General features: G+C 43.1%; 1 protein-coding gene across 5 annotated transcripts in view; it reads right to left on the bottom strand.

Moving 5' to 3' along the window:
- LOC126252329 (E3 ubiquitin-protein ligase RNF19A-like) overlaps positions 1 to 12,804 on the bottom strand; it is a 419,730-nt gene that overhangs the window by 193,009 nt on the left and 213,917 nt on the right. Inside the window, exon 1 of one of the 5 annotated variants that reach the window (XM_049953227.1) lies at positions 2,211 to 2,341. The exons of the other annotated variants lie outside the window; for them this stretch is intronic. The gene's annotated coding sequence lies outside the window, so the exon portion shown is untranslated. Of the gene's footprint in view, positions 1 to 2,210; positions 2,342 to 12,804 lie in introns of those variants that run through there. 5 annotated transcript variants of the gene reach the window in all.

Here is a 12,804-nt window from a genome sequence, read left to right as displayed (position 1 = left end):
ATAGTAAAGAAATGGGAGGAGGCGATGTTGGTTCATATTGATTGGGCATACATAGAGTTGCAGCAGCAACAGCTGAGTGATTCTGTCCACGATGCAATCACGCGTTCCCCGTTAATATGCATTATTAGGTTTGCTTAGCAGGATGGCAATAGTCTTATCGCTCTTCTTCACACCTGAAGGGAAAAAACCACGCCTTACAGTGGGACAATGAAAACAAATCACTATTCTTCGCTACCGACCACAAGCATCGTTACAAATGACTGGCAACTGGCATCTGAGGTAGCAGTGCGATGTGACAACGGTGAACAGAACAGAAAGTGTGACGAAGTCCATAATGTGACGAAGTCCATAATGTGACGAAGTCCATAATGTGACGAAGTCCATAATGTGACGAAGTCCATAATGTGACGAAGTCCATAATGTGACGAAGTCCATAATGTGACGAAGTCCATAATGTGACGAAGTCCATAATGTGACGAAGTCCATAATGTGACGAAGTCCATAATGTGACGAAGTCCATAATGTGACGAAGTCCATAATGTGACGAAGTCCATAATGTGACTGGTTGCTGCTGTGGCAGCTGTCTGTAACTCTAGGCATTGACTTATAACAAAACGTTGAAATATCTGTGTGTGTGTGTGTGTGTGTGTGTGTGTGTGTGTGTGTGTGTGTGTGTGTGTGTGTGTGTGGGCAGGGGGTGGGGATAAAAGTCAAGAAGTAATAAGAGCGCTCGCGGATGTATGTCCTATGCTTTGTATATCTGCAGAAGGATAACACTGACAGTTTCTGTTGACCGTACACTACTAGTCACAAAATTTTTTTCCTGTCATCAATAACACCATGATTCGTGCTGTCCCTGCAAATTGTGGCATACTTTTAATGTTCATAATATCACGACACAGCGACATAGAAACAAATATGCGTACATATCCTGAATCCAATTCGTTACATCATAGAACTGACCGAAGAAGAAGTAGTAGTACTACATTTCTGCAACAGGTGGCTCACTCCAGAACCGTTTCCAGTAATACACTCACTGTCTTTCTTTTCTCTTTCGCAAATTAATGTAATGTTATCAGATTCTACCGGGGAGACAGTTCTGCAGCACACAAACACAAAACAGCAGAAGAAACTCCGAGCCCTGGTGCGTTCGCTAATTCCACAGGCCGTGATTCGCGCAAAATGCATTTACCAGTGCAAGTTAATAGCATTACTGATTTCCGTAAATGCAACACGAAAATATAAATTCAAATCCCCAAGCGATACAACAGTTTTGCAACCGACGAAAGAACTAGAGATGAAATTTTATCTGATTTTTCTACAACGCCGCTGAGCGAGGAAATACCTTGGGTGGAGCTGTATGATGTGACATCATATCATATCCACATTTTTTTTTAATTTGCATACCGTATAAGCGCAACAGTATGGCATTATCAGCGCGGATAATATTCTAACTAGCGATATTGGTCTGATTGTCCTGGTCGTTTTTCGGATTCCTGATAGCGTCAATTAGCAGGAATACTTTGAGGACGTAGTATCGATGGCACATCCAAAGCCATATCATATACCACAGCAATCCACGAAACAAGAACGTAAAAGGGGAATTGTTAGTCACGGGTGACAGCCACTGACGTCAGGATCACTGGAGGCTATCAGCATATGACTACGAAATAGGTCATCGATGTTTGGTCAGTCTTCTGCAAAACTCTCCGCCTTCTAATTTATGCTCTCGACGAAGCATTGCGTAGTAGGCATATGTTCACTTTTAACTCTACCAAAGTGATGTGGATTCTGCTTCATTTTACATTGCAGGACTTTACAATGAGATCTTCATCCTAATTACTTACACTTGCATTGAGCAGCTACGTTATTTGCGAAGGAACCTCACTTCATGCCAAACACTGACACAGCCGAATATTTGCAGTTTATTTCTAACATCCTCTTTTACACAGTGAAAAACATCAGCTCACAAGCATTTTCACCACTTAAAGATATTTGTAGTCTGAGCGATCTCATCACTACGTGCACTTTTTTTTCGTACACGTTTAACATGCTTAAAACTTTGGGCTGCCTTGGGATCTGATGACCTGCACACAGAGATGCATCACCATAAAAATACTCCGGAAGCATACGACACAAAGCACACCAGACTTCCTGGCTATAAGAAACGAAGAACGCTTTTGGGCCACACAGATTTCAAGAATACTCACAAGAGACACGTGACGCAATTAAGACGGTGGCAGTACTATTAATGAGTTCAGGGCCACAGTCAGTTGCCTCTCCGTTCCAGACTTTCCGCACGCACACACACTTGTCACTGTAGTCACCCACCAGCCTCCGCACACAGACTGGCGAGGAAGCGCGGGACTACAGCCGGGACGACAAATTAGTTCCTGCAACCTCCGCGAGCGGCACCACCCGCGCTCAGCTGTTCCACGACAGCCACGAATCACTGACGTTTGCAAAACACGCCCGGCAGCGACGCTTGCGTCGGCACGTCCCTTTTCTTGCTGTTGTCAGTAGTCCCTCATGGCTACTACCAAGAAAATTCACACCTACTACGATATCGCAAAGACAGTATGAAACCATATTATGCATAAATAATAACCAAATATCGATGCTGCTCGGCAATCTGACAAGCATATAGCAAGTGACACTTCTTTCTAAACTAGGATACACTTTGAACGAGCAAACTACGCTTAAGCACGCAGTTCTACTGAGTAACTTTTCTTTTTTGAAGCAGCGACCAGCCTCATTTCCTTCTCTTTCTGGTCCCTGATTACTGTACGCCCATACATGTATACTTCTTAATTGGGTCAGAGTTTTTTTGCCATTATTTTTGCGGCCTTCAATAGGCTGAACGAATGTACGGCATATGCCTGTTTCCTATAGTGATGTCCGCAAGGCCAGCTAGTTCATTTTACACAGCTGTAAAATTGGCCTATCTTAATAAAAGTTTACATGTTTTTCATTTTATCCTATGACTACTGTGGCGTTACCTGTGCCCTCACTAATTAAAAAATTGCCTGTCTTTCATTATGTAAAATGCGTCTCAGGTGTTATCTCATGTAAGCCTCGATTAGTTGTCGACTGTTGGTTAGCAGGTTTTACATTGACCCCACTTTTGATGTGTCCTTTTAGTGCTATTGCAGCATAGACTGTACGGTTTCGTTACTTTCCCTGTTGATCAGTAACGAGAACTCGTAAATAGGAGTGGTAAATATGTATGTTTTTTTAACTGATAACTGTGGCGCGTTGTTCCACGTTGTGACTTACATATCCCCACTAAATTTAAAACTTGTTTGCCACTCATGTAAAAGAAGTTTCATTGCGCTTCACGGTTTATGTAATAATCGTATATCGCAGCTTCCACTCAGTTTTCCCTCGGTTCTGTACCGATCTGTTCAATACGCTCCTTTACTACGCATAATGCACTTTTAACTTATTTCGTGTATTTATGTATTTTTGTTCTTTTTTTCTTCATTTTTAAATATAAACCAATAATTCAAATTGTGAACGGCCGGACTAGTGGCCTCGTGTTCTTCTGTCCGCCAATAGATTGAAGAACTTTTGCCACTCTGGTTCACCAATTTGCTTCCTCGTTCGCGTCCGCTACTTACTCCCTGTTATGTGCTCATAAGTAGCACACCGCACCTAATGCACTTCCACCGCGGCGCTCGGGGGCCACAGCACAGTGTAAGTATCCTGGTATTATTTGTATATTTCCCTACCCTGGCAGTCGTCCGTAGTACTGTCTGGTGCCACCTTCGCACGGACATAGGTTTCACAGCCTCCCGCCAGGAATCGAACCCGGGACCCCGTGCTCGGGAAGCGAGAACGCTACCGCGAGACCACGAGCTGCTGACATCTGAGATCATAGACTTGGTAAAATTGTTTCCGCCGTTTCCTTGACCAAAGAAGGTCCACCTGTATTCCTTTGGATTCAATGACACCCCTAAAATTCAGAACAGCAAGAGAGCCATCAAGCTCTCCTACCGGTAATAGTCATTCTTCACCTTCCAGCGCTCTACATACCTCAGTTTCAGTGCATTTTTGAATACACTTGGGACCAGATTTGTAAATAAATAAGCGCCAAGCATTCAAAGAAAAATCACACGTCAAATGTTTAAGGTTATGGCAAAGAGCCGCAATTCTCCTAAAGAACATTTTGCTTTCCACGCTATCTAGAAGTTGCAATATCAGTAGTAACTACAGTAGATAGGCAAAATAATGTGAACAGTGGTAGTGATGGGATCCTTGTGTTTCACGGTCAACAACGCTGGTAGGGCGCGTGTTGCGCTGCACTGTGCGTGTTCAGTACAGACTAGACATCAGTGGATGTTGTTTACGAGTAGTGGGCACTTTGTATTTGAATTCAGAGGCCGAATGACAGAGATCGTCGTATGCTAACATTAATTTTGTCAAAACAACACAAAACTACGGCGGCTAAAGTGACTGCAGAGTTCAACAGCCATCTGCGAGACACTGTATCTGTCTACACTGTCCGCGGAGAACTCCATAAAGCGAATATTCGTGGACAAGCTGCCATACCGAAACCATTAGTGATGACAACCAACGCAAAGAAGCGTAAAATATGGTGTCACGAGCTAAATCCTGAATGGCTGGTCAGTGGAAACACGTCATATGGTCCGACGAATCAACGTTTTCGCCATTTCCAACATCTGGCCGAGTTTACGTCTTGAGAACGCTAAAAGAAGCCTGCAATCCTGATTGCTTGATTCCAACGGTTACGCATGGAGGTGGAAGTGTGATGGTGTGGGCAGTCATATCATGGTACTTTGCAGGTCCCATCATTACTCTCAAAGGCCTTGTTACAGCCAACGATTACGTGAACATCTTAGGTGATCAGGTGCACCCCATGATTCAAATGCTGTTCCCCAACAATGATGCCATATTTCAGGACGATAATGCACCCATTCACACAGCCAGTACAGTACAGTCGTGGAATGAGGAGCATGCAACTGAACTGCAGCGTCTTCGCTGGCCAGCACAGTTACCAGACTTGCACATTATCGAACCCTTGTGGGCTGTATTGGAGCGCAGACTCTGGAGCAGATTTCCGCCTCCCTCCTCACTACAGGAGTTAGAAGAGGTTCTGATCGAAGAGTGACAGAACATTCCACTACAGACTATACAATCATTGTATGCCAGTATTCCGAGAAGAATTGCAGCTGTCCAACCCCTTTATTCCAACCCCTTATTAATAAACCATTCCCAAGTAAGTATAGGTGTTCACACTATTTTGCCTATCTCATGTACATCCCACTTCAATCCAGCAAGAGCTTCAACTTCTGTACTGGAAACCGTATTATTGACAATTTTCGTTTACCTGACTTACGACTCCTTTTTTGTAAGTGCGTGGCAGAATTTTCTAACATTTAGCTGTAACTGTTCATCATCGTTATCTTGAAAAATACCAACTATAGCAACTTTGGAAGCACTACCACGAACCATTGTGGCAGAAACGCCTCTATTGCCTTTTCTATTACGGAGACGACGTGGTTGCCCTTCGGATGAGGCGACACTGATAGATTAGTAAAATTGGTGTTATTCGTGGAACGAACACAGCTGCAAGGAAAATTGGAAAAGCGGAAGTACATGTTCTCAGAAACGTTTTATTTCAATTTTGTTACAATAAGTACACGTCTGTGTTTGAAACCCATACACAACATTTTATTCAAAATAATCCCCATTGCTATTTGTATTCTCACACTTCTCCAGCAGGTTATAAATGCCACGCAAAAAAAGCAGTTCTTTTGAAGCGAACCAGTCAGCGAGCCATTTTCTTACATTTTCATACGAACTGGAGCGTTGTTCAGCGAGAGCGTGTCCCAGTGATGAAAATAGATGATGGGCCAAATCTGGAGAATAAATCCCATGCATTAGTACAGAGTGTCCCCTCAAACCTACCTGATCTCAAAGACCCATAAAAAAAACACTAGTTACGACAGTGAAAAATGCTCCACATTGTAGAGCATCTCAATGAATTTATTTATCATCAACACACCTCTACATATGAACCATTTGTAGACGAAAAATATCGAGTCTATGTTCAATTTCTTGCCAAGTTCTTTGTAACATTTCCTTTGTTATTGTTGCAATCGCATTAGCGATACGATGTCGCAACGTAGGAATATCGCCCACTTTGGTCGCATACACGCGGTCCTTCACGAATCCCCACATTAACAAATCAAGCGACGCAATGGGTCCTCCGCGTCCGATCTAAGGATTGGGAAATTTCCTATTCAGGAACTTACTAACAGCCGTTGACCAATGTTGCGGGGCTGCACCTTGTTGAAAAATGATGTTGGGTTGCAAGTTGTATCTGAGGGTACACAGACTGCTCCATTTCCAGATACACTGACCCATTCACTGTTTGTTCCGCAAAGAAGAACGGTCCAACAATCTCGGCATTAGCCCGCACCAGACGTTTAGTTTAGGGGCTATCTCGAACATGTTCAATGACGACTTTCGGATTTTGCGAACCCCAAATCCGAACATTATGCCTATTAACCTTGCCTGATAGATGAAAAGTTGCCTTATCTGAGAATAAACATCTTTCCAGAAAGCTGGCGTCCATATTAATATGCTGCAGCATATCCGCAGCAAATTGTTGAGGGCGTGGTTTGTCGTTCGGCGTCAGATGTTTCAGTATTTGCGCTTTTTAAGCACACATACGAAGACGCTGGTGAACTACACGATGCAATGTTGATCGAGGTACATCATGTTGCCCAGATGCTTGACAACTGACTTACGTGGGCTTCGGAGAACATTTGTCTGATGTTCTCCTCTGTCTCTTCTGAAACTCCGTAACGTGCACCGCCACAATGTTTCAGAACACTTCCTGTTGCCAGAAACTTCCTATACCATTATTTAATTGTTTTTACATGAGGTGGATCACATTCATACACACGACGATTATTTCTTTGCACAATAATCGGCGGTTTTGTTTCTGCAAACCACACTACTGCTTGCGCGTGCTGCTGTGGAGTCGCTATTTTCACTTCATGCGACCATGCTGCACTCTGGCGACGATACTTGGCACTTCTGACGCGGGGATGTAAATTCTTTGAGATTCTCTACAATGTGGTGCATTTTTCAATGTCGTATCTACTGTGGTTTTTCTCTCCCGTGGCCTTGAAATCAGGGAGGTCTGAGTCGGACACCCTGTATTTCCCTTACCCGTTTTGCTGTATGTGATGGGGCGTTATCATGGAGCAATATGACTGAGTTGCCGTTTTTCCATATTCCGGTCTTTTTCACGTAATGCTCGATTTAAATCAATCATTTGCTGTTGGTAGCGGTTTCACCAGTTTTAGCAGCTCATAATAGATGACGCCCTTCTGATCCCACCTAACACAGAGCATTGTCTTCTTTCCAACGCGATCTTGCCTAGCAGTGGATGTCAATGGTTTGTCTGGATTCACCCATGATTTACGACGCTTAGGATTTTTAAAGTATATACATTTTTCATCACCTGCGACTATTCGACGGAGAAACGACTTTGCGTCACATTCACTTGATCAGAGACTTCCTGTTGAGTTTGAGTATCTTCTTCATCCTCTAAGGCCCGCAATTCGTTGCCATCGTCTTTTTCGGTGGTTTCCCGCGCTCGTCGTTTCTCACGTCAAAATCACCACTTCTGAATTATTTTAACCACTGGAAACATTGTGTTTTCCCAAGATAATGTTCGCCGAAAGCTTCGACAAGCATTCGATCCGATTCTGCTGCAGTTTTCTTCAAATGATAACAGAAAACCAATGCTGTCCGCAAATCGTAGTTCTTAGGCACAAAACTTGACATGTTCACGGGTTGGAAATAGATGCCGCTGTACTGTGTGCTGACATTCGTCGTTAGCCATTACAGGAGGCAGATGGCGCTGCAGACGCGGTCTCACCGGCCCTACACTGACGGCTAGCACCATCTGTAGGAAAATTCCGGCTTCATACTTCTACACCTGATATACACGTGAAGATTCGTCAGTATCTTGATCGCTGCCCTTTGATTCATACGGGCACACTGCTGTACTTCGTTTAGCATCATAATCAGTATCAGTTAAATACTGTCTACATATTCGCCTTCGAACTCGAGTTATTCAGTATTATATGTGAAAGCTCCCCCCATGAACCATGGACTTTGCCGTCGGTGGGGAGGCTTGCGTGCCTCAGCGATACAGATGGCCGTACCGTAGGTGCAACCACAACGGAGGGGTATCTGTTGAGAGGCCAGACAAACATGTGGTTCCTGAAGAGGGGCAGCAGCCTTTTCAGTAGTTGCAGGGGCAACAGTCTGGATGATTGACTGATCTGGCCTTGTAACATTAACCAAAACGGCCTTGCTGTGCTGGTACTGCGAACGGCTGAAAGCAAGGGGAAACTACAGCCGTAATTTTTCTCGAGGACATGCAGCTTTACTGTATGATTAGATGATGATGGTGTCCTCTTGGGTAAAATATTCCGGAGGTAAAATAGTCCCCCATTCGGATCTCCGGGTAGGGATTACTCAAGGGGACGTCATTATCAAAAGAAAGAAAACTGGCGTTCTACGGATCGGAGCGTGGAATGTCAGATCCCTTAATCGGGCAGGTAGGTTAGAAAATTTAAAAAGGGAAATGGATAGGTTAAAGTTAGATATAGTGGGGATTAGTGAAGTTCGGTGGCAGGAGGAACAAGACTTTTGGTCAGGTGATTACAGGGTTATAAATACAAAATCAAATAGCGGTAATGCAGGAGTAGGTTTAATAATGAATAAAAAAATAGGAGTGCGGGTTAGCTACTACAAACAGCATAGTGAACGCATTATTTTGGCCAAGATAGACACAAAGCCCATGCCTACTACAGTAGTACAAGTTTATATGCCAACTAGCTCTGCAGATGACGAAGAAATTGAAGAAATGTATGACGAGATAAAAGAAATTATTCAGGTAGTGAAGGGAGACGAAAATTTAATAGTCATGGGTGACTGGAATTCGATAGTAGGAAAAGGGAGAGAAGGAAACGTAGTAGGTGAATATGGATTGGGGGGAAGAAATGAAAGAGGAAGCCGCCTTGTAGAATTTTGCACAGAGCATAACTTAATCATAGCTAACGCTTGGTTCAAGAATCATAAAAGAAGGTTGTATACCTGGAAGAATCCTGGAGATACGAAAAGGTATCAGATAGATTATATAATGGTAAGACAGAGATTTAGGAACCAGGTTTTAAATTGTAAGACATTTCCAGGGGCAGATGTGGATTCTGACCACAATCTATTGGTTATGAACTGCAGATTGAAACTGAAGAAACTGCAAAAAGGTGGGAATTTCAGGAGATCGGACCTAATAAACTGAAAGAACCAGAGGTTGTACAGAGTTCCAGGGAGAGCATAAGGGAACAATTGACAGGAATGGGGGAAAGAAATACAGTAGAAGAAGAATGGGTAGCTCTGAGGGATGAAGTAGTGAAGGCAGCAGACGATCAAGTAGGTAAAAAGGCGTGGGCTAATATAAATCCTTGGGTAACAGAAGAAATATTGAATTTAATTGATGAAAGGAGAAAATATAAAAATGCAGTAAATGAAGCAGGCAAAAAGGAATACAAGCATCTCAAAAATGAGATCGACAGGAAGTGCAAAATGGCTAAGCAGGGATGGCTAGAGGACAAATGTAAGGATATAGAGGCTTGTCTCACTAGGGGTAAGATAGATACTGCCTACAGGAAAATTAAAGAGACCTTTGGAGAGAAGAGCCACTTGTATGAGTATCAAGAGCTCAGATGGCAACCCGTTTCTAAGCAAAGAAGGGAAGGCAGAATGGTGGAAGGAGTATACAGAGGGTCTATACAAGGGCGATGTATTTGAGGACAATATTCTGGAAATGGAAGAGGATATAGATGAAGATAAAATGGGAGATATGATACTGCGTGAAGAGTTTGACAGAGCACTGAAAGACCTGAGTCGAAACAAGGCCCCGGGAGTAGACAAAATTCCATTAGAACTACTGACAGCCTTGGGAGAGCCAGTCCTGACGAAACTCTACCATCTGGTGAGCAAGATGTATGAGACAGGCGAAATACCCTCAGACTTCAAGAAGAATATAATAATTCCAATCCCAAAGAAAGCAGGTGTTGACAGATGTGAAAATTACCGAACTATCAGTTTAATAAGTCACAGCTGCAAAATACTAACGCCAATTCTTTACAGACGAATGGAAAAACTGGTAGAAGCGGACCTCGGGGAAGATCAGTTTGGATTCCGTAGAAATGTTGGAACACGTGAGGCAATACTAACCTTACGACTTATCTCAGAAGAAAGGTTAAGGAAAGGCAAACCTACGTTTCTAGCATTTCTAGACTTAGAGAAAGCTTTTGACAATGTTAACTGGAATACTCTCTTTCAAATTCTGAAGGTGGCAGGGGTAAAATACAGGGAGCGAAAGCCTATTTACAATTTGTACAGAAACCAGATGGCAGTTATAAGAGTCGAGGGACATGAAAGGGAAGCAGTGGTTGGGAAGGGAGTAAGACAGGGTTGTAGCCTCTCCCTGATGTTATTCAATCTGTATATTGAGCAAGCAGTAAAGGAAACAAAAGAAAAATTCGGAGTAGGTATTAAAATTCATGGAGAAGAAATAAAAACTTTGAGGTTCGCCGATGACATTGTAATTCTGTCAGAGATAGCAAAGGACTTGGAAGAGCAGTTGAACGGAATGGACAGTGTCTTGAAAGGAGGATATAAGATGAACATCAACAAAAGCAAAACGAGGATAATGGAATGTAGTCAAATTAAATCGGGTGATGCTGAGGGAATTAGATTAGGAAATGAGACACTTAAAGTAGTACAGGAGTTTTGCTATTTAGGGAGTAAAATAACTGATTGTGGTCGAAGTAGAGAGGATATAAAATGTAGACTGGCAATGGCAAGGAAATCGTTTCTGAAGAAGAGAAATTTGTTAACATCGAGTATAGATTTAAGTGTCAGGAAGTCACTTCTGAAAGTATTTGTATGGAGTGTAGCCATGTATGGAAGTGAAACATGGACGATAACCAGTTTGGACAAGAAGAGAATAGAAGCTTTCGAAATGTGGTGCTACAGAAGAATACTGAAGATAAGGTGGGTAGATCACGTAACTAATGAGGAGGTATTGAGTAGGATTGGGGAGAAGAGGAGTTTGTGGCGCAACTTGACTAGAAAAAGGGATCGGTTGGTAGGACATGTTCTCAGGCATCAAGGGATCACAAATTTAGCATTGGAGGGCAGCGTGGAGGGTAAAAATCGTAGAGGGAGACCAAGAGATGAATACACTAAGCAGATTCAGAAGGATGTAGGCTGCAGTAAGTACTGGGAGATGAAGAAGATTGCACATGATAGAGTAGCATGGGGAGCGGCATCAAACCAGTCTCAGGACTGAAGACAACAACAACAACAACAACAACAACAACAACATGTGAAGGCTGACATCGGCTCGTCCGTTAGACCGCGACAACGATCCATGCTACACTACTTTTTAGCGCCTGTTTGTTCTGTTTAAATAAAGTTTCACTTCGTCAAAGACCCCATACTTAAAAGCTTCATATATTCGTTGCAGCAGCAGATCCAATAATGGCTACCAATAAAGTGAAGCACTCGGCACGGCTGAGTTTATTTAATGGGTCAAAAATCGCACGTCGGCCGTTCTACGTTATTTTTTATTTTTGTCCTCGTAAACTATACAAATGACAGCGCTGACATTGAATTCAGAATTAACTAGGCTAAAAGAATGTTAAAAGTCATGATCCCTCATCCACTTCCAAAAACATTTATAGGAGATACAGGAGTAAAAATTTTACTATGGGACAAAAATATCCCATCGGTGGTTCTACTGTTAAAGATACAGAAGATCTAAAGTCATCCATCTCTTTCTCACCTCCAGGACGAAATCGGTGTATCCCGCCTGTCTGCGTCCATAATAAATCTGATTTGCAAGTGTGAGAACGTATTCTAAATGTTTGTGTAGCGTGCATCGGAAGCGGAACTTTGTTAGCAGCCTGGTGTTTACCTATTGAGATGCGGAAAACCGCCTAAAACCCACATCCAGGCTGGCGCACTCACCAGCTCTCGTTAATCCGCAAGGTGGATTTGATCCTGGCCAGGCTCGTCTCCTCGTGTCCAGACTGCCGCGCATTAACGCGCTCGGTTATCTGGGCGCGTGGTCGGTCTAATTTATCAGTATAAATAAAAGAATGTTCCTATGACAGACACGCAAAGCGAACATAGAATACACAACGCTGCGTGGAGTACTCTGAACTGAAACCCAATGGTTGAGCTGGAAGATAAAACCAGTTCGTGCTGATACGTGAGCGCTGACAGAAACCTACACCAACGACGTATGATCTAATGTCATGTGGCCAGTTTACGTTAACACAGGAGGAAGATTACCTGACTAACCACTCGTTGGGCCCCCTACAGCTCGTTCTCTTTTATTTATTTGGCTGGCCAATTACACGATAGTATTTACATCTTGGAAATATCCGACACCATATGAATGCTCCCATGCCATTCATTCACATATTTTTGTCCTCAACATTCACGGCCCAGTATACCTGCAGCGCACAGCATCGTCCATTCCGGGAATCTCGTCTCTTCTCATGACACTGGGCTTCTCGTCTCTTCTCATGACACTGGGCTCCTAAGCACGAACTCCCACGGAAACCACAGCCGTTATTTCTGCAACTCAGTCAAAACACCATATCCAAAGTGAAAGTGTAATTCTTTGCGTCCCACTCTTCAACAAATTACCACCAGTAATAAGAGCTTGTCTGTTATAGA

This window comes from Schistocerca nitens, chromosome 1 (assembly GCF_023898315.1).
Source record: "Schistocerca nitens isolate TAMUIC-IGC-003100 chromosome 1, iqSchNite1.1, whole genome shotgun sequence".
Taxonomy (NCBI): Eukaryota; Metazoa; Arthropoda; class Insecta; order Orthoptera; family Acrididae; genus Schistocerca; species Schistocerca nitens.
This window is presented reverse-complemented; position numbering and strand designations above follow the sequence as displayed.